This window comes from Equus asinus, chromosome 10 (assembly GCF_041296235.1).
Source record: "Equus asinus isolate D_3611 breed Donkey chromosome 10, EquAss-T2T_v2, whole genome shotgun sequence".
Lineage (NCBI taxonomy): Eukaryota > Metazoa > Chordata > Mammalia > Perissodactyla > Equidae > Equus > Equus asinus.
In genome coordinates, this window is record NC_091799.1 from 20,505,652 (window position 1) to 20,532,856 (window position 27,205).

At 37.6% G+C, this 27,205-nt stretch overlaps 1 protein-coding gene and 1 long non-coding RNA gene across 5 annotated transcripts in view; one reads left to right on the plus strand and one right to left on the minus strand.

Annotated features, from left to right (window-relative positions):
• Window positions 1-27,205, plus strand: part of NR6A1 (nuclear receptor subfamily 6 group A member 1) — a 217,287-nt gene that overhangs the window by 64,748 nt on the left and 125,334 nt on the right. The gene's annotated exons all lie outside the window — the stretch shown is intronic.
• Window positions 1-27,205, minus strand: part of LOC123289294 (uncharacterized) — a 54,181-nt gene that overhangs the window by 16,244 nt on the left and 10,732 nt on the right. Inside the window, exons 2-3 of the long non-coding RNA XR_006533138.2 lie at window positions 7,267-7,385; window positions 5,936-6,006 (exon numbers count right to left, since the gene is read on the minus strand). This is a non-coding gene — a long non-coding RNA (uncharacterized lncRNA). The remainder of the gene's footprint in view (window positions 1-5,935; window positions 6,007-7,266; window positions 7,386-27,205) is intronic.

Genomic DNA, 27,205 nt, shown 5'->3' on the forward strand with positions numbered 1-27,205 from the left:
AGACTGGATTGGTCCCTTCTGTTATTTTCTCCAACAATACCTTGTTTTTCTCTTTTATAGAACTTTTTACACCTGGAATTATTTGTTCATTAGAATTTGGTCTGCCATTTCGCTATATGCTTTTGTTTCCTCCACATCTCCTGCCTTGTGTTGTAGTTCAGGTGCTTGGTAGGTGTCCAGTAACTCTCTGTTCTCTATCTTTTTCTTTCTGGACATAGCTCATTCACTCTCAGCTCCATGCTTGTAAATCACAAATGTGTGTCCTCTCTTCAAAAAATGAACTCCTCTTTCTTCCAATTTGAAATTGTGCATTTCTTAGTGCACTCCTGGCTCCTAATCTAGTCAAGAGAGTTTGGCACCATTCTTGACTCGTCACTATCTTTTCTTTTTGAGCTAGTTCTTTGGAAGGTGGATCTGTTCTATTGACCTGAAAAGATGGCCACGTATTTTAAGTGAAAAAAGATTACAGAACATTATGTATAATTTATATTTTCTTTAGATGTAAGTACATGTATTTTAAATATCTCTGAAATATCTGAGAGGGTATACACTGAACAATACGACGGGAAGGGGCCAACTGGTGGACTTCAGTTTTCTCTCTTTTGTATGACTTTTTCAGTAACTACATAGTACTAAAAAAAATCCTATTTTGAAAAAAAGAAAACAACCAAAACCAAACTGAGATATCCTTTCCATTCTCTCAACTCCTGCTGCCTCAGTTTTAACTCAGCTGTTTGTGCAGCAGATCTCTCCCTCTCTCTCTCTCCCTCTCCCTCTCTCCCTCTCCCTCTCTCCCTCTCTCCCTCTCCCTCTCTCCCTCTCCCTCTCTCCCTCTCCCTCTCTCCCTCTCTCCCTCTCTCCCTCTCTCCCTCTCCCTCTCTCCCTCTCTCCCTCTCTCCCTCTCCCTCTCCCTCTCTCCCTCTCCCTCTCTCTCTCTCTCCCTCTCTCTCTCTCCTTCTCCCTCTCCCTCTCTCCCTCTCTCCCTCTCCCTCTCCCTCTCCCCCCCTCGCCCCCTCCCCCCCTCTCTCCCTCTCTCCCTCTCTCCCTCTCCCTTTTTCTCTCTTAAAATTTCTCTTCCCTTCCTCCCATTCGTCTGCTTGGTGAATCTTCCCAAAGTCTTGCTTTCATTATCTCCTTTCAGAGTTAAGCACTTGAAGTGGCCCCCTATTGCACTAATTCTCAGTTTTTCTGCCTGACTCACAAAGTCTTCTGTAATTTGTCCTTTGACCTTTCCAGTGCTGCTCCTCATGACTCCCTAAGACAGTCTCTGAACTCTTCTGTTCTTGTCCCCTATACATGCCACATATTTTTCTGTTGCAGGTATTTACTTACAGTCTTATCTGCAGAAAACACCCTTAAACTCGCATAATTGTCTTCCTTACTGTAGTGCTTAGTTTTATCCAAGAGAAACTGCGTAGGATTTTGTGGCTGAAATGTGTAACTGTTTCATTGGCATATTTAAAAACTACTGATTATCTGTGTAAATAAATGGTGTGGTTGTTAGGTGTACATTGTCCAAAGAACATATCAGACATTCTTTTCTAAAGTTTTCAGAAAATTTGGGAATAGTCAGTATTTGAAAATAAATGAAAAACATCCTGAAAAACAGCAACATGTGAATTACCTTCTGTGTGTCCACCAGTATGAAAGAAAGAAAACTTTTTGATTTCTGTAAAGACTTCTTGGGTGAACAGTCATCTGAAATTAATCTTGTTCATTCATTAGATGCTTTCGTTGGGTTTTAGTTTTTGAGAGAGCATAAACTCACATGCATCTGTTTGTATAAAACATCATACACAATTTGATGTGTATTTGGCTCCCACAGCATGGTGCAAAGTTTTATGCACTCTGAAGAGAGATACTCGGTAGCAATATGAGTATGCCTGTCTGTACTCAGAAGAGTGGTTGCAGTGTCAGATGGTGGCAGAAAAGTTTGAGCAGTAGTTGGAAAGTGGATGACATGAAGTGTGGTGGTGGGAAGCCAGTGTTAAGTTGGTGGGCTTGGCTTTGCTTGGATCAGCCTTTAGTGGTTCAGAATCACCTGGTTATCATAAAATACAGATTCTAGGGCCCTACCTCTGGTCTAGGGTAGAAGTGAGGAATCTGAATTTTTGAAAGTAGCTCTGGATTCTGTTGTACAACCAGGTTTGGGGAACACTGGCCTGAACCCCATATTTTTCCTGAATTGTCATTTTTTGCATTTTTCTCTTGCCTTGATTTCTCTTTTTAGTTTTGTCTCACTACCCTTGGACTTCTCCTTCCTTCCTATCCCTGAGAGAAAAATTTTATAAGGCTAAGCTGACAAGACTCTCTCCTGCTGTCTTATTTAATTTGACTTTTGCAATGAGAATCTGTTTCTCTCCATCTCAGACTTAAGTGTGTGCTAAATTATTCATGACCAGGACCTTGTTTTCCTCTCATTATCGTGAATGATTTAGTGACTCCTCTCATCTGATAGAATTCAGAGAATTGGTACTATATTTTAAGAAAAATGGTGTGCATCCCCCATCTCACTTGGGCTTTTTTCTTACTTGAGGGACATGGTTTGCAAAGGTCAGAATGAATGGGCCCCATTGTTTGGTCAAAAGAGAATGTTTAAGTACATTTGAGCAATAATAAGAACATTCATGCTAAAGCATACTATATTGTCATTTAACAAAATGAGCACGACATAACAGGATTGTTGTGGAAGGCTGTCTATAGTGTATGGCTGAGTGAAAAAGCAGATTGTACAGCAGTAAGTATAAAATGAGTTCATTTTTGTTTAAGCCATCTTCCAAAACCGCACAAAATTGTAGATATGGTATCTATTTGTATGTGCATGGATAAAGGTCTCCAAGGATATAAATTATGATACATATTATTTTAATAATAATAGGTAATATAAATGAACAATGTTGATCGTATTGATTATAACAAGTTATTAAACTTATCATTTACTTATAGGTGAGGTCCATTGAGGAAATGAATTGCAGATGATTAGGAAAGGGGTTTTCAATTTTTACTTTATATATATATTTTAAACATTTTTATTTATTTATTTTCTATTTTTATTTAATTTTTTTTTTTTTTGAGGAAGATTAGCCCTGAGCTAACATCTGCTGCCAATCCTCCTCTTTTTGCTGAGAAAGAGTGGCCCTGAGCTAACATCTGTGCCCATCTTCCTCTACTTTATATGTGGGACGCCTGCCACAGCATGGCTTGACAAGCGGTGCCATGTCTTCACCCAGGATCCGAACTGGTGAACCCTGGGTTGCCGAAGCGGAACATGTCAACTTAACTACCGCCCCACCAGGCCGGCCTCTACTTTATATATTTTTATATTTGAATTTTAAATAAAAAGCTTGTGATTCTTCTTTTTTTTTTTGGCTTGAGGAAGATTGTCACTGAGCTAACATTGCCAATTTTCCTCTATTTTATGTGGAATGCCACCACAGCATGGCTTGATAAGCGGTGCTAGGTCTGTGCCCGGGATCTGAACCTGCAAACCCCAGGCCACTGAATTGGAGCATGCGAACTTAACCACTCTGCAACCAGGCCAGCCCTATGTGATTCTTTTTAACTTAAAAAATTATGAAAGCATTGGTTTTTTAATATGATGTGATGTCAAGGTATTTAGTTTCTTCTTCCTATAAAATATCATTTCCCTAACTCTAGAACATCTTTAAAAAAAAAAGAAGTACTAGGAATTTAGAGAGCCTGTTCTGTAATAGAATCAAAGAGAGTAAGAGAGACTTTAGCCAGTATATTGGAGACAGCAGCAGCTCCGACCCAGCACAGTAGCTGATGCGCTCTGGTTACTCCACATAGGCTTTTGGTTCTCTTAGGTTGTTTGGTCCGCAGTTTGCATTCATTGATCAGTGAGTTGATTCAGACTCAAACCCACCGACAGCAATGAATGTTGAGTGCAGCCATCAGTGTTTCCATTTGGTGGAGTTGTCTCTGCCCTCACCAATTCCTACTCTGTTTTTCACACTGGTTCTTTGAGGTCTGTGTCTGGCATCTCTCTTAGTAACCAACAATTGAGAGCCCACATAATTATAGATCACATTGACACAAGAGCTGGGAGGTTCTTAAAGATGGAGTAACTATGATTCGGAGAAGCACAGGAGCTCCTGGAGAAGCCCACAGGTAGCGCTGTGACCACACAGGCAATGCTTGCATGCTGCTAGGTGTAAACAAGAGCTGAAGACCCTTGTTCTTCCTCTCTGTTTTGAAACAAGCAGTAAGAGTGCTTTTTAAAGTAAATTAGCACAGGTTATGTTTTGGGTTAAGTAATAATAGCTTACATGTATTGAATATTTGCTTGCTGTGTGCTGGGAATGGTACAAAGCCCCTTATACATTATCTCACTGAATCCCAAAACTCTATGAGGTGTAGGTATTCTTCTTATACCCCATTTTACACATGAGAAAACTGAGCCTCAGACACTTGCCCAGGGTCACACATCTAGTTTAGGGAGTTGAGCCAGCATTCATCCCAGATATGTCTGTCTCCAGACCTCACCCTTTACTTGACTTTAACAGACATTTAAATAAGCATAAGTGTGGATGGAAATAGCAAGGCAGTAGCTGCTTTCAAACAGCTCATATTCTAACGGGGCTGTCAAAACTTAACCACATTAACTATAATTGGAGGTGGAAATGTGATAAGAGCTGTGCAGACAGTGGACAGTTTTGTGCTATTTTTGCTTATTAAATCCTCTCCTTACCCCAATTAAAAGTTTTGAGGGGATGTAGGAGAAATGGGTGTAAAATACTTAATTCATTATCTCTCTAAAACAAAATACATGGTTTTTATAAATCTCTCCTTGCCACAACCTGTTTCTCATCAGAATGGCATATTTCTAAGAGACATTTAAGTACATTAGGTATTATCTTGGAGCTCTCCTTATTTTGTTGAAACAAAGCACTTACTGACCAAAAACATAAAAAAAGTGAGGAACAGTGGGCAGAGAGGAGAGCTTTTAAAAAAAAATTCACTGGACCACCTTTGGGGGACAGGCAGCAGAACTGGTTCTGGTGACCTCATGTGACATGTGAATGAAGGTACAGCCTGCTCCTTTGCTTCAGGAAATGTAGTGTTGTCTGTAAGGACCCCAAGGTACAGTCAACGGTCGGTGGTTTTTTCAAATCCCAAACTCACCGACAGCGTTGAATGTTCCTTGGAGTCCTCTGAAGGCTGGGTCCTGGCAGCCCTTCTTCAGCCTGCACCCACGTTCCAGGAGCCAGTGAGCAGTGAGACCACCACTGATGGAGGCTCTCACATTCTTTTCCAGGTTTCAAGTTGAGAGTTTTTAAATTATGAAATTGATTTATGTACATCAAAGAGCTAATGAACTTCAGGATGATGAGACTGAAATCACTTAGACAAGCAAACTCAAATGGATGTCTGAGAAAATCTTTGAATGGTATTATTTTTTAATTCTGAAAATGTCAAATACCCCATTTTATAGTAGTATGTTAATTATTAAAGGGTGAGAATGGGGCCAGCCCAGTGGCGTAGTGGTTAAGTTCACACTCCACTTCATTGGCCCCAGCGTTCATGGGTTTGGATCCTGGGTGGGGAGCTACGCGCTGCTCGTCAAGCCATTCTGTGGCAGTGTCCCACATATAAGGTAGAGGAAGACTGGCACAGATGTTAGCTCAGGGCCAGTCTTCCTCACCAAAAAAATAAGTAAAATAAAGGGTGAGAGTAAGAAAGAAATGAACATATATTGAGGATCCTACTATGTGCTGAGATTTGTATATTTTTATCTCATTAAATTCTCAACAACCCACTTTAACCTCATGAGAAAACTGAATCTTAGAGAATTGATTTGCCCAAAGTTACATAGCCAGTAGCCAAGATTACAAGCCAGAACTTGAATACTGGACTTTATGATTGCAAAGCTCACTAATCATACTGCCTCCTCCCTTGTCCACCACAAACTTACTGTTATGTATCTGGGGGTGAAGTCTTCAGTGAGAATTAAGTCAAACAAGTAAGCATCCTCTTCTTGTTTGCCTGTAATAATAGGAGGTAACTCTGTTGGTGAAGTGTTCGGTAGAAGATGAAAAAAACTGACCTTCGTAACTGGTCATCTCCCTAGCCAAGATCCTGGATCACTAAGTTACCACAGAGGTTTGATGGTAGTCTGTAAGTTATTTTACATATTGAAAAAGCAAAAAATGAACAAAAAAAATCCCACTAAGAGAAAGCATGCATTTCTCTTCCTGCATACTCTCTGGCACAGAGAGAAACTAAAATGTCAAGTGTTTTCGCTTTTGGCAGAAAGGGTGTCAGTGCATTGTAGACACACTGGTTATTTTTTTTGGCCGTTGAATCTCCTTGATGAAAAATCTGGAAAATCAATTAATTACGTGGAACTTTCAAATATAGGATTTATAATAGGAAGGATCCAGGAGTGCTCAGTATAATAAGGGCTTACAAAACTGCTGGCTGAATTGAGGTTAATCAGGGGTGGTTACTACCACTTGATTTAGGTTTAAATATTAAAGATTGACTGTTCTCAGATTCATTTTTAAAGCAGCCGAATGGTACACATTAAAAAAATCAACCACTGAGAATTTGGTTTGAATGTAAACTGTTTGCATTCTACATCAGTTTAATTATTTCACCCTCTGTCAGAACACTCCAGTTAGCCAGCTTTGTTGAGTTCTTAGTGTTATGACAGTAAATTGTGTGCAAACGACAACAAAAAATCAAGCAACTGTTACTGTGTGATATTTTAGAAACTCTTTAATGGGTTTATGTTAAACGGTCTTCCCCTTGGCCTGATAATATGAAGAGATGTCAGTGTCTTATACCATTTGGATAAATATTCAGACTTAAAAAAAAATACTGACTTCTGCTACCCCCAACCATTACTTGTTTACAAAATACCATTGCTTAAATTCATGGCATTCTGAGAAGAATGTTTTTCATAGACTTGAAAAACTAGAGAAGAGTGAAAGGTAGGTTTCTAGAATGATGTATTTCATGGCAATAAAGGCCATCATCATCCTCATTCCTTTGATTTGCTTTAAGTCCTTAATTTAAATTTTTATCATCAAGCAAATTTGAAGCACACATTGGGTCTTTTAAATGAGTTTGGCTAAGAGGTTTATGTACTCAATGCAAGGGTAAAATCTTAAGGGTTAAAAAAGTTAAGGGTTAAATTAACCAAGAGTTATAGAAGCTACGCATTTAATAAATTAGTCCAACTATTTAATTCTTGATTTAGTTGTCAAAACTCACCATGCCATCCCTTATTATTTTACTTACCTCCTTTCTTTCCTTTTCCAAAGGTATATAAATATTCAATATATAAAATATTAAAACCCGCTTTGCTCCAGCTTAGAGATGTAAATGTTTTCATAGTCCTCTTGAGGCCTCTTGATATACTTGAAAGAAACAAGAAGCATAAACTCAGTAAAACAATATATTTGAGGAATTAGTAGCATAAAAGAGCAGTCACTACCCAGATGACTCCCAGAAGAGGTGGTTGTCTGCCCAGATGCTTCCCAAGGACTACGCAGGGAACATCTCTAGAAGTGTTTGGGGTCATACTGCTAGCCTTGAGGACAAATTCTTAAAGATGACAACAGCACATCAGCATGAATCCATGTTCCTCTTCGCCAAACTGCTAGTGTTCTGCTTCATCCTTTTCCTAATTCAGCAGCAGAATCCCAGGAATTCTTGGTCCTACATATAACCCTTGCCATCATGGAGCCTAGTGTCTACCCAGGCAACTAGACAGAGACACAGCCAAAGACAAATAAAGGGGATGATCACTGTGCTGGCAGAATGGTATGAACCATGTTAAGGGAGAACAGAGAAAAAATGGGTTAATTCTACCTAGAGTGCCAGAAAAGGGATGTCTAAGTGGTCACATCTGATCTGGGCCTTGAAGGTTTAGTTGCATTTTTACTAGACAGAGAAGGAAAGCTATTCCAATAGAGGAACTCTGCACAGGAAATCCTACAGGCAGGAAAGTTCAGGTAATGGTGAACAAGTGAGATTAACCTCTCAGAGCATCAGTTAACTCATCTTTAAGATGCGGGACAAATGGTACTTGCCCTTCCTGCATGCATGGCTGTGAAAATAAAGTGAAGTTATGTATGTGACAGTAGCATGCAAATGTAATTGCTGGGTCTCTCTTTTCTCATTGGTCTTGGTTCAGTGAAGTACCTTACCATAATAGACTCTTCCCAGTTAGATTCTTATTTGGCTTTCTCTTTTTTTCCTTTAAAGTGACCATAGTTTAAAATTTTCATGTGTTAAATGGTTGGAGAAGCAGTATTATAGCATGGTAAAGAGCACAGACTTTTGAGCCAGAATCTTGACTTTGCAACTTAGTAGCTATGTGACCTTGGGCAAATCAAAATTACTTAACCCTTCTGTTTCTCTGTTTCCTTATCTATAAAATGGAGATAAGGATAGTATCTACCTCATAGGACTGATGTGAGGACTGAATGAGGGTGATAGATGTCAAGTGTGTGAAATAGCACTCGACACACATTAAAAGCTATGTGTGTTTTTATATGTTATTTCCAAATGATTTAAATTGTTAAAATTATTTACAACTAGTATTTACATGTTACTAACTAAAATTGCATGTTTTGCCCAGAATTTGGTTTCTAGTCCATACACACTAGTGTGAAAACCTTTTATAGTTCAAACAATCTCTGATTAGCTGTTATTGTATATGTACTTATGTTATTTGTGTTGTAAAGACATTTTTGAAATTAATGGTCTACCATTTTCTTTGTGACTTGGGGTAAAGTTTTTGTGTCCTGTAAGTTTCAATTTCCTCAATCTGTAAAAATGATAATAGTATTAGTACCTACCTCGTATTGATCGTAACGATTAAATTAAGTAGTGTAATTAAAAACTCTTGGGAAAGCCGTGGATTCTCTCCCTACATACGTGCACATAAAAACAAAATTTTGAAAGCAGTTTCGGTTATGGAATCCGAGAACCCATCCATAGCCTCCCCCTGAACTTCAAGTTAAGAAGTTGTGACCAGAGCTGTAGACGAAGATTTCACAGTCTAGTCTTGTCAGTGGTGTAATGTTGCTGCTTTTGGAAGTCTTGATCTCCATCTTATTAGGAGTGACTACTTGCCAGCAGTAGTGCAAACTGTCACCATCATTTAGTCACACCTTTCTCTATAGCATAACCTATGAGATATAACTGGACAGTGATAACCAGACCCTTATGGTCCCTGGAAAAGTAGTTATTTAGACTTCATCAAGTTCTGTACTAATTACAGATACCAACTATTAATTAGTAACTTTCTGCTGATACAATTAGAATTTCTAAAATAAATTTTAGATGAGAAGATGAGAAGTTTTACACAAATATTTGAATGAATTTATCTATCTTATTTTGCAACAGTTTCCCACTTCCCCCCACATCTCCAGCAACCATTGGTTTGGATCTGATCCCAGCACTATGAGTACTAATTCTGGCTTTAAGTTTGGCTGAAAGAATGTATTGTTTCCAGACAGTACTTACAAAGGAGCCTGCTGAATTCAGAGTGTTTACTTGGATGTTAGGAAGGGGAAAAAAGAATATATCAAAAATTGTACTTGTATGTGGAATTGTTAGTCATTCTTATGTTTAGCCTGCTTGAGGTTTTACCAAGGAGTTGAGAGGTAGGAATAGAAATTTAAACTCAATAGCTTGGAACATTTTACTGTTTGACATGGCAAATTTATATCAGGTTACTTCAGATATTTTAGATGAGTCTAGAAGACAAGAGGGGGTAGGTAAGCCAACTCACTGAGGTAGCAAATTGGCATAGTGCCAAAGGCAATATTTCTCCTCAAATGGGACACATATTTCAAACCCTATCAAAATATTCTGAGGGCCATCTGAATTCTCCATTCCTTTGTTACAGTGACTGCATATGTTTGAGATATTACTATTTTAGATTATTTTGCAAACTCACAGGAAGCAAGACTTCATTTTTCCATGTTAAATTAATTCACAGGATATCTTTAATCAATGAACAACTCTGCCCCCCCCCCCCCGAGGAAGATTAGCTCTGAGCTAACTACTGCCAGTCCTCCTCTTTTTGCTGAGGAAGACTGGCCCTGAGCTAACATCCCTCCCCATCTTCCTCTACTTTATATGTGGGACACCTACCACAGCATGGCATGCCAAGTGATGCCATGTCCGCACCTGGGATCCAAACTGGTGAACCCTGGGCCGCCGAGAAGCAGAACGCGCAAACTTAACGGCTGTGCCACCAGGCCAGCTCCTTTTTTTTTTTTAAAGATTGGCAGCTGAGCTAACAACTGTTGCCAATCTTTTTTTTTTTCTTTCTCTGCTTTATCTCCCCATTCCCCCCAGTAAATAGTTGTATATCTTAGTTCCAGGTCTTTCTAGTTGTGGCATGTGGGACGCAGCCTCAACATGGCCTGATGAGTGGCACCATGTCCGTGCCCAGGATCCTAACCGGCGAAACCCTGCGCCGCCGCAGTGGAGTGCGCAAACTTAACCACTCGGCCACGGGGCTGGCCCCTGAACAACTCTTCTAAATAACTGTTCCAAGGATTGTTGTTCAGCTGACCTGAATAAGTGAGTACATAAGTGAGTTAGGAATATAAAGTCATAAAAGAAATAGGAACCAAAATCATGCAGAAGCTAATATTCATTGGAATTAAGGAACAAGTTGGAGAGAATCTTGGGTTTTATTGCAGTGTGTGAAAAGTGTTGGCAGGGATTTTAAAAGTCCTTTAGAGCCAAAATGCATATGTTTTGCAGCCACCAGTTAATGAAATAAATAAGAACAGTGATCAAACACTCAATCCTTCCTTTTTTACAATATGAAACCCTGAAGATGTATCAATAATATGAGACTGTGTGTTTCTTCCTCTGACCTATTTTAGTTTACTGGGTTAAATTTAATCATATGGCAGTTTATGCTTTAAAAACTTGATCTCTGTTCTTGTAAAGCTTATTGTTACCTTAGGTAGATTCCAGCTTTGTGTTAAGGCATTTTAAGTTATAGGTAATTAGATATACTCATTCCATAGCTAGCTTTTTAGTTATTCATAGCATTTAGGGAAAATGCTCTTTAAATGTTGCTTTTCTTGGCTATTTACAGCAAATGGTTGAATCTTGCAAAATATGTCTTAGAAAGTTTTATTTTTGAATGTATATTCTCTAGAAAAGCTATGCTCAATCTACCTCATACTTTCATAAATGAAATAGTAGTATACAAAGTTGGCTAAGCTCTTAATACCTCACATATTGCTTTTGCACTTCTGTCTCCATTGCTAACCTGAACTTGGACAGTCTTGATGTTTGAGTAGGAATGCTAATCGTGGATAGGGAAAAAAAATTCTTGGATGAAAGTATTAGAAAATAAGTTTCGGTCTATAGTTTTATAACTTTCAAAGCTATCAGGAGTCTTAGAGGTCATTTAGTCTAATCATTTCCTCATGTGACTTTGCATCAGAATTAAAAGTGGTGGTGGTGGGAAATGTGGATTGCTAATAATGCAGATTTCTAGGCATCACCCTAGATTTAGTAAATCAGATCCTCTAGGAATGGATTCTGTAGTTTTCAGAAGCCCCCAGGGGATACTGATGTACCCATTTTGTGGACATTTGGGAATCTCTGATTTAGCCTAAGATCTTTCTTTAACAGGTGAGGAAATGCATTTAGAAGGGAAATGAAGGCCCCAAGACACACAGCGGGTCAGAGTTGAAATCCTTGACTCTGTGTGCGCATGTGTTGTGTGTGTGTTTACTTATACCACACTGCTTCTCCATCATGAAAAAGCGTGCTTTTGCAGAAGTTTGCTGATGTCCTATTGGCCATCAGCAAAGTACTTCAAGTCAATCTGCCTGGCCGGTCAAACTTCTTAGCCTTAGGGATGCACCCAGAACTAGTGCAAACAGATCATTGACTTGAATTTGGTATGTTGACCTGAAACATTTGACTAAGTAAGCAAGGTTGAGTGGTGTTGGCCTAAAAACTATCCATGGTATGAAATGAGAAATACCCTGTACGTGATCAAAACTCTGTGAAGGCTCTGACATTTATCAGCTGCTGCTACGCTTTAACGGTTTCCCCTAATCAAATGTCACTACCACTGGATGGAAGACATTTGCAGAACCTCTGCCTGCTCTCTGGGGAGGAATTTATTTTAATTGCTAGTGAGAAGGTAGGAATGATTTCAGTAAAGATCAAGAACCTCCAAATCTTTTCCAGCTTGGGCTCCTGGCCAAGTGTCCATCCTCAGGAGGGAGTTGGCGTCAGCTGCCGCGTTGTGTCTTGAGGTATTTCAAAAAAGCAAAGGCATTATGGAAGCCTTTCCTGAGTTGGCGGGCAGGAGTGGCACCAGGAATCAAGGCCTGACAGATGTCATCAGCCTGGAAAAAGTGGAGTTTGGGCACTAATGATGGTTCTTGTCAAGCCTTAGTATGATAAAGCCTGGAGGACTCAGCTTGGGTGTTAGTTTGCATAGGAGAGGAGATATAGTTTAGAGAACACTTGCCAAAAGTTTTCACTGCCCCAGCTTTATGTCAGTTACTAATCCTTCACCCTTGACTCCTGTCACTTCTTTTTAATGGGTGATGGTAGAGATACTGTATAGGTAAGGAAAAGAGGCAGCTTGGTTATATCTAGCATATCTCCCTATTTGCTTGTTTTCTTGCCATTCTCGTGTAGAACTGAATTTGTGTGGTCATACTTCAGGCTAGTGTTTTGTTCTGTCTGTATCTGAAGATATACTGGGCCAGAATCACAGGTCCTCTATTTCCATAAATGCTGCTGTTGGTGAACACACAAATGTTTTGATTGGCAATTAGGAGAAAGCTTTTTTGCTGATGTATCTCTCTGCTTAGAAGTCTTACTTTCAAATCCCAGCTCTGCCGTTTAGTAACCATGTGACTTTTGACAACTTCTTTTCTCACCTGCAAAATGGAGGTTAGTAAGTAATTGTACTTATATCACAGGATTGTGAGAATTAAATAAAGAGGGAATATAAAAATACCTGGCACATAACATTCAAATTTAAGTTACTGTTGTTATTGTGAATTATTTGGTTAAACTTCCTGCTTACTGGAAGAATGGATGAGGGGTTTCTAAACCATTGTCTTAGTGAATACAGGAATTGTGGTGTAGAATGAATGTAAAATTGAAGTCAGGAGACCCAAATTCAAGATTTGGCTATGTTATATTTGCCTTCAATTTCCATACAAAAAAGATTATACCAACCAAAGACAAACAAATTCAGGATCTCTAAGATCTCTTGCCACACAGAAAATCTTTACATTAGTAAAAATTATTGAGGTTCCCAAGAGCTTTTGTTTTTGTGGATTATAACTCATTTTTTACTGTATTAGAAATTAAAACTGAGAAATTAAAATATGTTTATTAATTCATTTAAAATAAAAATAGTAAACCCATTACTTATCAACATAAATAATAACAATTTTTTCCCCTCCCCAAAGCCCCAGTACATAGTTGTACATTCTAGTTGTAAGTCCTTCTAGTTCTTCTGTGTGAGCTGCTGCTACAGCATGGCTAGTGACAGATGAGTGGTGTGGTTTCACACTCAGGAACTGAACCTGCGCTGCTGGAGCGGAGTGCGCTGAACTTTAACAACGAGGCCATCAAGGCTGACTCTCAACATAAATAATAACATTTTAAGATAAAAAGTAACTAAAAATAGCTATATTTTCCCAAAACAACTTAGTGAGAAAGGTATTATTATTTTATATTTTTGCGGCTGTCTTTAATGTCTGGCTTCATAAAAGATAACTGAGTTTTAATATCTGCATATATCTGCATCTACAGTCTGTCTATTTTAGTATGTTGTTTTGGCTGAAGTGTCTGAAGAAAATCTGGCCTCTATTCATAGATATATAGGGAAAAGTGAGAATTTCAATAGTTTCTTCAGATAATTGTGCATATTCTTCCTTGATACTATACCAGATCGCGCTGCTTGATAGTTTCTTAAAGGTTAATTGCAGTGTGGAATTGGAAACCATGTCAGTGAGCTTTCATACTCTATTCTATTAAAATCCACTGGTGTGTCTTACACTTTACATGGATCTTTGACCCATGCATGATTTTGTAACATCATATATTGGACATTTGGAAAATACTGGTTACTGAGTTATGCAGGTTTTCTAAATATTGACACATTTCGTTATATAATATCAAATAAATCAATTTTGTTAATATCATCACTTAATCTCATTGGAAACACCTTTAAATATTGGGAAGCCATGAAGCTCACAGAAGCAGATGTAAATTTTCCAAAATTCTAATTTTTGTTTAAAGCCTTGAATTTTATCATTGGCAACAAATACTGCCAGTTGTTTTCCTTGAAATGACATGCTCACTTTGTTCACTTTCAAGAAAATATCTGTCAAACATCCAAGTCTGAATAACTGTAATTTTCTGTTAGTTGTTCTTTCAAGTACAATGGCAGTCCATGAAAAAATTGGCTAGTTCAGTTTACAACTCAAATAATAGCTCATAGTGCATTTCCTTGAGATAACCAGTATATAGAAGTGCTTTATGTGTATTTCCATTTTGTCATACAAGATATTGAAAAGTTGTGTACTCATGTCAAGATTTAATAGGATCAATAAATCTTTGCTTCATCAAGGACCTTCTCAAGTTAAAATGTCCCCTGTCCCCCTCCCCGAGTGTGTGGCAGTGATGAATACAATGATTGTCAGTACATTTTGGTGCCACTGCTTTGATTAGTGCTAAGGCCAGCAATTTAACCCAACATCGGCTTTGCACCATCAGTGCAAATGTAAATATGGTGAAAAAGGCAAATATAATGTCTTATAATTAGTACAAAAATAGTTTTGACTTTGCAGACTCTCTGAAAGGGTCTTGGGGACATCTGTGGACCACTGTTTGAGAACCACTGCTGTGGTGCCCAATTAGGAAACCTGAGCAAATGATGGAAACTTCCCTGATCCCTTCGGAGTTAAGACTCATAGGGCTACAGTAGGCTATAGGAGAGAAGACAGTCCCTGGCAGTTGTTTTGGCATCCTCCTGGGGCTTAGCATAGTATTTAGCATAGAATTTGCACATAGTGGAGCTCAATAAAGGTTGATCAATCAATGTGGATTGCCTAACTGTTATATTTAGCAACTTCTTTTTTTCTTCTAAACCTTATAACTCAGTTTTTTAAGTTCTCAGGGTAATCACCATATATTTTCTGAGTTGCTGGTCCCTCTGTTCAAAGTTATCTTTTTATAACTAAGTTGATTAAATTTATTTAACAGATACTGATTGGACAATATGGTTACTATGTGTGTTTTATTCTCATTGGGGGGGATAAGAAGTAAATCACATGGCATTTGCTCTTTTATGATCTTGAGAAAATAAGCAGTTAAACAACAACTGAGCAGTGTCCAGATGCAGAGGTCAGTAGTGCCTGGCATAGGATTCAGCATTAAGTAGGTATTTGTAGTAAATACCTCCTTTTCTTGAGCATCCTTTCCATGTGAGGCATTGTGATTTTTATATATATATATAAAAACACACACGTGTGTATAAATATATATTCAGTATATGTATCTATCACATACATATAAGTATATATATGTTCAAGTATATATAAATAGATAAAATTTATATATTTATATGCTGATACATATTTATACATATTAATAGTGTATATAAACTTTTCAGTAAATGCCTAATTGCTCAGAAGAGTGAAAGCAATGTGATCTGGATAGGTAAAATTAATTATTTTCCTAGTGCCGGATTCATCCTAAAGTCTTCCCAGATTTTTCCCCAGTATCTCTTCTTTCCTCCTTGGTTTTATAGTGTTTTTTATGATGTACCTTGTATCAGAATTGTGTGCAAGACGTATGTTTCCTGCTCTAATGTAAACTCAGTGAGAACAGAGATAGTTTGTTTAGATATGTATCAGGCACTTGATAAATGTTTATGTTAAACTGTAAGTGTCTCTTGCTTAATTCATTGTTTATCTAAACAGTGTATAAAATGAAAAAATCATTTAAATATATTAAGTTAATTTTTAAATAAACTCAGTATTTCCTTTTGAGATGTGAATAATAACCTTATAATCAGTCTATTTTAGAAGTTGCAGTGTGCATCTATTTTGGGGGGGAAGTCGGATGTCTTATTTTCAACTTCTGAGTTTGAAAAGCAATGAAAAATATGAACATTTTTGTTCATATTTCTAATGTTGATTAAGTAGTGCTCTCTTGGGTTTCTTAGAGATGGTTCTGTGATAAGAAAATTGGGGAGGAGGTGCTGACTTGATACTACATTTATTTTTTAGTGAAGGCAGATGGAAGAAAGTTGTAAAAGTCCAGCTTGCTAGTCTTTTTAACATAGGAGACAGTCAATTTACAGCTTAATAAATCAGTTTGGACATCAGAGCATCCTCCATAAGATGTTAGTCACAGTACAGCCAGTAACTGGCAGGTGATTACTTAGCCTCCAAAATAAACAATGATCAGAAGTAGCCCGTTGTGATAATTACTCTATTTTTGTATAGTCTCTATAAAAAGGTTATTTGAAGAGTAGCATCTATATAAGGGGCTAACCCTAAATGCTTAGCTAGCATCTTGAGTGGAAACTTGAGATCTGGGTAGAGGAGGAAGAGTAGTTAGTTCTTTTTTAAGCCGTGTGCAGATTGGGTACCTTTGCTTCTTAGTATGCCCTCAGCGTATCTTTTTTGTTTCTAGGAAGTTCTTAGGACTGGACCTCTTTCTTCCCTTTGGGGCTTCCTTACTCTTCCTTACTACAATCTCAAAATTTTATTTCCACCGTGGAATCTTAACTAGGTTGTGTGAAAACAAATTGATTAAAGGAATTTATCTGAAAGTTTCCTTCTTAACTCTTTGAGAGATACTTAGTTACACAAATGAATTCATCAAAGTTTGGGCTGTTACAAGTAGAACCTTTATTTGTGCTACTCCAGGATATGGAGGTGAGCAGAGAGCATTTCTGTCAAATCATAGCTCAGTTCATGTAAGTCTAAGGGAGTAAAGAGTTCTGATGAGGTGAGAGAAGTAACACTCTTTCTTTGCGTTATCTTAGTTAATGCTTCCAACAACCCTTTTGATAAGGTAGTGGTTATTGCATTTGTCACTGCATTGAGGTATTCTGTCCCACTCCACTGTTCTCCAGCTGATCCTGATTGTGCTTGGTTTGCATGTACCAAAGTAATTTACAGTCATATGTTGTCCAGTCAAAACGTATTAACTTAACAGTGGTGTATATTGCTAAATATATCAGATCAACTAGGTTTTGTGTCATTTGCTTGAAATACTAAATTATACAGTTACTGAAGGATGGTGATATATATCTTTCAAACTTAGGACTTTTCTCCATCTCAAAAGCTGTTGATTGGGGGCATTCTTTTAATTTGTGTGTGTGAACTGGGGCTAAGATTCTGTAGGGTTCTGGCGCATTTAGGAAGAATATTAACTTCTAGGCATGGGAGCATGGCTTTAAAATGTTTGTGAACTTTAAAGAAAATAGACTTGGAGTGCGGTTTATTCAGACACTGACAGGCAATAAAAATTAACATATTAAGGGTTTAAATTTTCAGTTGAATATTCTCTTAAAAGTGGTTTAGATATGTATGCTGATTACAGGCTTTCTTATTAAAAAAATTCTCTAGTGCATTTTCTCTAAGATTTATTTAAATCAGAGTGAATTTCACTTTTCCCTTTAGTCTCTTTGACGCTGGCATTCTCAGTTTTCTGCCCTTTAAAAATGTTAGGGAGCTTATTGCATTCTAAGTTTGCAAACTTTTTTTACTACAGTTTTTAGGTCTTTTGCCTGTTTTTACTGTAACTACTGATATTAAGAATCTTACATAAACTCCTTCTGTTTAATGGGGTCAGTGTGGCCAAAATATGTATGATTGAAATAAACATTGGCAAACTGCTTAAGAAAACAGAGAAGTAAAGGCTAGATCTGATTATTAATGGGAAAAGGAAAACCTAATAGGTGAAAAATAATGCTGAGTTCAGAATAATAGATACTTTGTGAGGAGAAGGGTCAGAAGGGAATCTTGTGGGCTGCTATAAATTTTCCATAATTTGTTCTCGGTGGTGGTTACATGTAGGTATACATATGTAAAAATTCTTCAAACTTAAAATTTGTTCACCTTACCTTACATAAATTATATCTCAAAAAGTGAAATAGTAATAATCATATCCAAAGCAAATGTGGCAAAATCTTGATCATTGTTGAATATGTCGTGGTTCGTTTTGCTGTTATCACTGTTTTTATGAAAATTTGAAATATTTAGTGATAAAAATGAAAGAAAAATCCTATTACTCTAAATGTCAAATTTTATCTAATTTATGAGAGATAAAGGTGTTTTTTTTTCCTTCTTCTTTAACCTGTCATTTTTCTTTTTTCTTTTTTAAAGATTGGCAGCTGAGCTAACAACTTGCCAATCTTTTTTTTTCCCTTATCCCCAAGCCCCCCAGTACATAGTTGTATAACCTAGTTGTGAGTGCCTCTGGTTGTGCTATGTGGGACGCCACCTCAGTGTGGCCTGACAAGCGGTGCCATGTCCATGCCGGGGACCCAAACCCGCGAAACCCTGGGCCGCCGAAGCGGAGTGTGTGAACTTAACCACTTGGCCACGGGGCTGGCCCTAACCTGCCATTTTTCATGTTTGGAATTTTGTGTTTTTTCTTGGTTATTACTGGAGAGGTATAGAGAATGAAGTCTTGTTTTTCTGGTATGACTTGTTGAAAGAGGATGAATCCAGTCTTAATCTTGAAACCAGCTTATATGTAAATTCTTTCCCTTCTTGAATCTGAGTGTAGAAAAGTCAGACCACTTAGCTCTATTAAGTATACGGAAGTTCTAATTAAACACCAGTTTTAAAGGTTCTCTCTGTCATAAGCATTTCTGTTACTTACTGAAGATTTGCCGTGTACTTGATATTGTGAGAACTGTCTTGTAGGGTGATGTTACTATTTCATTTTGCATTTGAGGACACTGAGGATCTGAAGTCAAGTAACTTGTCCAAGTTCTCATGGCTGAAGTAGGGAGGGCTCCTCATTGTTGGCCTCTAAAGGATACTTAAGCTACCAATGTCAGAGTATAAAAATGAAGGTAATTATCATTCTTTATAACTGACTCTTTATTGCCACAACTTGATAAGCACTATTTTAAGAGACATTGATGCACTGTTTTAGAAGTCTTTTTAGAGCTTGTATTGAGTGGTCTTTAAAATCTCAGAATCATTTCTAACAGTTTCTTAATAACTTGGCAATATGGCTTTGTCCTTTAGAGCAAAATCTGGAGTAAAGGGAAATATTTATTTCCTTGTTGAATGAAAAACAGCTATTTGTAGGTCATCTTTTTTAAAAAGGCAAGAAATTCTCTCTCCAAACCACATTAGAACCTATGCCAACTTGGTACAGGGCCCTTACCAGAGTAATGATGTAAGAATTTGAAAGAGTACATAGTGCAGCTGCCAAAGCTCATACTGTTTAATTTCAACACCATCTGTCTGCCAGAGTCCACAGCTCAATATTTTTTTTCTGTATATACCAAATTATAATCGCATACGTTTATCTCTTTGAGAAGGGTACAGAGTTATTGTTTGATAAACTTACTGCATTCTGAGGAATGATGCTGTTTTGCTGCTTACATATTTCTGTGCATTTTCCCGCCACTAACTCCCAAGTATTTATGTTCCTGGGTGAATTCTTCCAAAATGTGACAGAGGGGCAGTTCGCACCTAACCTAGTTTATGTTTTGCAAGGAAACCCTTCCCTTTGCACGGTTCTCTATTCAGGAACTTCTTTGTGCTACATTCCATCCATTTGCCAAGTCTTGGACTCTTATCCAAAGTACAGTATTTGAGTATGCAGTTACACATAAACATACTGGCAATGGCGTACTTTTTCCTGGCCTCTCTTTGAGAAAGCTCGAAGCCAGAGGAGCAAATCCAGATGTTCTTGAGTCTGGCATCCTAAATTCAAAATTCTCGATGGCAAGACTTTATTTGGAATGGTACCAGGCTTACTCAGCACTTGATCTTGCTAAGTGTCATGTTTTTATGACCAAAGATTCTGGAGTTTGCCTCCTTTGCTGAGCAGAAAGAGCACTATACCAGCATTGCATGAGAAGTGGCTCTCCATCATTTGAGACAAATATTTGATTTGCTGCTGCAGGCATGCACAGGAGGGTAGCCTTGCAGTTGGGAATAAGTTTGGGATGAGAGCAGGTGCAACTGCAGCTACAACTCCTTAACCAAATCTGGCCTTGTTTAATTTTTAAATAGTCTAAAATGTTTGGCATCAACATCAGGGAACCATTATGGGCTCTCTGGCACCTAACGTAGTAACTTGCACAAGGAGGAGGTACTCACTGACTGTATTCAATCACCATTTATTGAGCACCTTCTGTGTGCACCAGGCAATGTGCTAGATGCTGGCCGTGAATAAGATCTTTCCAGAGGCTCACAGTCCAGTAGGAGACACAGACTGTTAAACAAATAAATTACACTTGACTGATTTTATTTGTTGCTGATGCAATTCAGTATTTTGTTCACTTTGTAAGTCAGCTACAGAAGCCAATCCTCAAGACTGACGAACAAGCATGGGATTTACCTTCAGTTCTAAAGTATGCTTGCTTGCTTGCTTTTTTGCCTCTTCAGATACCTCTTCTCACTTGCCCAGGGATGATGATTTGTGTGGAAAAGAAATACTAGTACAATGATGAAAGACAATCCTAAGAAGGCTTTCAGAATTGATTATTCTGCTCTAAGTAATGTTTCCTTTATAAAAAAGGTGTGAGAATGCACCCGTCCCTCTAGCTATGTTGGTTATCAGGCTGTTGTAAGGTAAAGAGTAGGAAAAATTATTTCCTTCTCCCTGTGGAAGGCTGTCTTCATCTGAATTGTTTGCATAGTTTGGGCAGAGCCAGAAAGCACATTTTAGTTTTCATAACTATTTCTGGACAGATGAGGTCACATTTACTAAGTAGTGATATAGTTCCTGTGTTATAACTTGTTATTCTTTCAGCCTCTCCCCACACCCAATTTTGCAGATGAGTACATGAATATTTCTATTGGGCTTCTCTTAACCATAAGAAGAATGTTAAATTACTTTTGTCCAAACTTATTTCCCCATTTCTTTGACACAAACCAGTCTCAGACAAAACATATGTACTGCTACTGTTAAAATAAGAACAGCTAATGCTTATGCAGCACTTGCATTCCAGGTTTTGTTTGCGAGGCTTTATGTATAAAGCACTCAAAAGAAGGATTGTCTAATCCTCACAGCAACTCAGTAAGGTAGTACTTACTGTTTTCACATTTTACAGATGAAAACAGGAAGGCAAAGGGAGGCAAATAACTTGCCTAAGATCACATAGCTAATAAGTGGCAGAGTCATGATTTGAACTTAGGAGATCCAGACCCATTCTATTCTTAATCAGTGCACTATACCATTTCTTACTCAGTTTGAGTTCCCTAAAAGTAGGGAGTAATAATATCCACCATTTGAGTTCCTCCTGTTAGCTAGGCATTATACGTGTCATTTTACTTCTTTTCAATCTTATGGGTGTATGAATTGGTCCCATTTTACAGATGATAACATCAGCTAACATTTATGGACCACTTACTGTGGGTCAGGCATTGTTCTAAGGGCTTTACTTGTATTGTTTCATTTAATATTCACAATAGTTCTGTGGATAGTCACTATTAGTTTCATTCTGGATATGAGAAAACTGAAGCTGGAGGTCACTTCCCTAAAGTCAAATAGCTAAGGAGGATCAGAGTTAGGATTTGAATACAGGTTTGCCTGACTCCAGATCCCAAGCTCTTAACTATCACGTCATACTTGATGGGAAGCAGTAATTAGCTAGATATTCAGTGATGAGGTGAGTCTCAGAGGACAGAGCCTCGTTCCACATCTCCTCCTCATCCTTATATCATGACCCTTGCTTTTCTTCTTCATCTTCTCACAGTAGAGAAACTTGATAGGTGTCGGAGATGGCCTTCTTGTCTGAAGACGAGAGATTCTTGTCTAACTGATGTCTTCGTGAAATCCTGGCATTTAGTGAACTTGCCTTTCATTAAGGCTTTGACTTTTTCTTTAATTCCATTTGCTGGGACTCATCACTCTTTATGGATTTCTTTCCATTATCTCCACAGGGATTCCTGGAAATTATAGTGGGGAGCGTCTGTGAGGTTCTATTTTTGAAATACTGTACTTTAGTTTATCTTTATCTTGTCTCCTTAGGATTGTAAATTTATTTTCTTTACCATCTAAGATATGGTTAGTGTTGAAGATTTTTGTTTATTTTAAATTATTTGTTCTGTGAGGACATTTATATGTCCTGCTGAGTCTCAGTAGTTGCAGTCAACTCTTGAGTCTCTCATCTCACTCACTCCCATTGGCAAACCCAAATCTAAATGGTTTCAGAAATGAATATATTTTCTATGCCTTCTCTCCTTCCCTAAGTGTCTTTTCTTTTTCTGTCATTCTAGACTTTCTCTCCATCCAGTTGGTCGCTAAGATTTGTTAAGTCTGCCTCCCAAATATCTATCAAATTCTGGCCCGAGGTATTCAACATCGCTAGATAACAAACAGAAAAATAAAAATTAAAAAAAAAAAAACATTGATATGCTATTGCATACCCACCAGAATGGCTAAAATTAAAATAACAAACAAAAAAATTGCCTATTCAAAGTGTTGGTGAGAACAACTGGAACACTCAACCTCTGTCAGCAGAAGTAGAGTGTAAATTGATACACACATTTGGAAACTCTTCAGTAATATCTATTGAAATTAAACATAAGCAATTCCATTTCTAGGCATATACCCAACAAAAATGGATAAAGTATGCACCAAAAAACATGTACAAGAATGTTCATAGTAGCGTTATTTGTAATAGTCCCAAACTGGAAACAACTAAATATCTACAAACAGTAGAATGGATAAGTAAATTGTGGTATAATTCATAAAATGGAACACTATATGGCAGTGATCACAAGGACAAACTCTCACAACATGTAGCAGCATAGCTGAATCTCCTAGACAAAATGTTGAGCAAAAGAAGCCAGACATAAAACATTACATAGTATGAGTTTACCTTTATATCAAAGTAAAAATTAGGCAAAACTAATCTGTTGTGATAGAAGTCAGAATAGTAGTTACCTTTATTAGAGTGATATAATACTGAGAGAGGGCACAGAGGAGGTTTCTGAGGTATTAGAAATGTTCTACATTTTGCTTTGGGTGTTGGCTCCACTAGCGTGTTCACTTTGTAAAAATTCATTGAAATGTACATTTGAGATGAGTATACTTTACTGTATTTCTACACTTGAATAAACAAATTTAATATTTTTTAAGGCTAGGCAATAGCTTCAATTAAAAGTTTGAGGGGAAGCATAGAACTCAAGGACTTGGGTTAAAATACCATCTCTAGCTAATGGCTTTGGGTTAGGCACTTAAGAGTAACCGTAAAGAATGACTTTTTTCCCTGTGTATTTACAGCAAAGATCTGGAAGGAGTCACATCAATCCAGTAATACTTTGGGTCAGGAGTAGGATTGTGAAAGGATTGTAGTGTTAAGTATATTTACATTGTTGGTCAACAGATCTCCAGATCTTTTTCATCTTGGAAAACTGAAACTCTGAACCCATTAAACAACTCCCCATTGTCGCTTCTCCCAGCCCCTGGTAACCACCTTTCTACTTTCTGTTTCTATGGATTTGACTACTTTAGTTACCCCGTATAAGTGGAATCATACAGTATTTGTCTTTTTGTGACTGACTTATTTCACTTAGCATACTGTCCTTGAGGTTCATCCATGTTGTAGCATGTGACAACCTTTGCATCTTTACTGCCACCACTGTGGTCAAAACCATCATCTTTTCAACTGCAACAGCTCCACTGGTCTCCCTGCCTCCACTCTTACCTACCTCCAATTCATCTTTCAGCCAGTGGGTAAATGCAAATGTGACTTTGCTTGAAAACTTGATACCCTGACTAGCTCTAGATAAAATCTAAATGCTTTAACCTGACATGGGCTTTCACTGTTGGGCCCTAAGAACAGTACTTCCTAAGCCACATTGTTTCTTCATTGCTCTCAAACTAGACACGCTCTTTGCTTTATCCACTCTGAATTTTTTCCTTGATCATGCTGTTTCATGTTCCCAGTCAGTATTTGTTGACAGTGAATCATGAATGAATCAGGACTTTTACTGAAGCTGTGTTTGTCAGCTGCCTCTGCATGGAGCTAGCTTGGAGACTTAATGTCAGAATGTAATAATTTAGTAATAAAATACAGAATTCCCATTTCCTAGCTCTGTAGACCTTTCTCAACAACTCAAAATAGTCTGATCTGAAAATAAACAAAGGAATCTTAAGAAATATGTTGGCCAAATTCATGTGAAGGAAAGGCTAGGGGGAAGAAAAGATAGAGAAGTTTCTTTATTTTAAAGTCTTCATTCCACTTGACTCTTTAACAAAAGAATACATTAAAGATTTCTCTCACTCACTGTAATTTAATTCAATAAATGTTTATTGAGGGCCTGCTATATATTCAGTCCTATGAATCGACAAAGTAAAAGTCTACCAGAAAAGTCTGTACTTCTTGCACAGCTATACATACTTCAGTAATTACCCAGTTCAGATAACTTTTCTCAAGCTCTGTTTTCTAACTGTTAGATGGAAAGTAACTAGTGTTTAGATATATACATATACCCATCACAAAACCAAGTGTTTGGTTTTTTTAAAAGCTAGTCATATTGAGGGGAAACTAGCACATTAGATTCTCAAATGGGATTGAAGTCGCCCTCTTTACACAAGTTTAGTGAATTACTACGTAGGGTTGGAATGAATTTCACAGCTTGAGCCTGACAAAGGAAACCCCTACCTACCTTATCAACCTTCTCTATTTCCCCTGAGCTCCAGCCACATTGTACATGTGGTTTCTTGAATATACGACTTGGTCTCGCATGTCAGTGCTTTTACTTATGCTGTTCTTTATGCCTGAAAAGCTCCTTATCTTTTTCTTTACTTTCCTACAAATTCTATTTATCTTTCAAGATTCATCTCAGATGTTCCTCCTCCAATTTGTCTTCCCCTTACCAAGTTAAGTGCTTTTCTTGGGGTTTCCATAATCCTGGGCTTTCCTTTATCGTAGTACTTAGAGCACCATGGTATCTGTTTAAGGTTTGTCTCTACTACTAGACTATGAGCTCCTTTTGGGCAGGTTTAAGGCATTTTCGTGTTTAGTTTGCTGCAGAAGAGGTGCTCACTGACTTGTTGAATGAGTAAATTGTACTGTTTTTGAATGTTTGATAAAAAAGTACCTGACTGAATGAATAACAAAAGGCCAATCCCAAGCCTGCTAAAAAAAGCCAATTGATTTCCAGCCACAAGTTTTAGGCAGTGCAATCCCTGTTTCTGTTTAGGCCATATCCACCAGCAAACTTGGAACTCTGTCTCTTAGAAAGAAAACAGCTCCCTCAGGGGAAGAGTACTAACAGTAATGGAACTCTCCTCTGTGTTGGGCACTAGGCACTTTTTCATGTAAGACTCTCATTTAGCTATATCAAGAGCTTAGTATTTTCCCATTTTACAGTTGAGGCAACTGAGGCTCAGAGAATTTTAGGTAGAAATTTAGTAATGAAGCTTTGATTAAACCCATGTTATCTTACTGTAGGTGCTTTTTTCTCCACGTTTTGCGGTCTGCCCAAAATTAAGGATCTTATCTGGTGATTTCTACTCATCTCTTATCAAAAAGTGACCAAGAGGGGCTGGCCCCATGGCCGAGTGGTTAAGTTCTCGCGCTCCGCTGCAGGCAGCCCAGTGTTTCGTTGGTTCGAATCCTGGGCGCGGACATGGCACTGCTCATCAAACCACGCTGAGGCAGCGTCCCACATGCCACAACTAGAAGGACCCACAAGGAAGAATATACAACTATGTACCGGGGGACTTTGGGGAGAAAAAGGAAAAAATAAAATCTTTAAAAAAAAAAAAAAAAAAGTGACCGAGAGTTTCTAGGAACTATTTTAATTCAGAACAAGTGCCTTAAAATAGCATTAATGATAATTTTGCTTTACTATTTACAAAGTGCTTTCACATTCACATATGATAATCCAGAGATACCATTCATTTAAGATATTATATATTCTTTTACACAACGTTAAAATATTAGCACAGAGCATTGATGCAATGGAAACTAATGTATTTTAAGCAAACACTGAATATATTTCTTCAAATTATACTGTTTATACTTTAGTAATTTTTTTAAGAGATCATATAGTCCTTTCTACTTTTTCTAGAAACTTGAAGCATAATAAGTAAATGATACCTAGCTATTTTTTAGAGATTGATGCATAATTTAGACTATGTTCTTGCTGACATCCAGAGATCTATTTTTATCATATATAAAATTGCATTATACTGTTCCATATTCTTGTGATCTTTGAAACTGGCTTTTTCAAAGTTAGGAGCAGAAAAAAATTTACCTAGTCTCTGACAGGGAAAATTTTAAAGGGAGGAAAAAGTCCCACCAAACCCTAAAAAATCACACTGCTATCATCTCTGTTCAAATCTGGACTCTGCTCTTTCCAGCAGTTTTGACAATGGACAGGTCATTTCGTTCCAAGCTTCAATATCTTCATCAATTAAATAGGAGCTAATAACAGTACCAGATTCAGGTCGAGAAAAGCCTTGCACAGGGCCTGATGTGTAGGAGACCTTGATAAATGTTATTTGCTGTTATTTCCGGGAGGGTGTATTTCTGAAACACATTAGGTATATGCAGATATCATAGTCTTTTAGCAGATGCATAGCTTTACCAGAAATCTGATCTTTCACACTAAGCTGATCAGCTTTCATTTCTGGAGCATGCAGTTACTGTGACAATTTCTCTTCTATATGGTGCTTATATTCTCAAACAGCTGCAGGAAACCTGGGGTATTATTCCTCTTAAGGAAAAATCTCTCTCCCAGGACTCAAATTAAGCAGGCTTTACAGGGAAAATTACAAATAAATAAAAAATGAAAGAAATTTTCTTAGTTATTTTGTGGAAAGTAAGAAGTTTTTTTCTTCTTGTCAGTATTTGAATTCCTCTTGACTATAGATACTTGGGTAAACATTGCTGTATGCTAATATGAAGCCATATGAGTGGAATCTATTAAATTGGATTAACTGACTTTGGGGGTTTCCCCCCCTCTTTTAAGAAACTTTTATTTCTAAG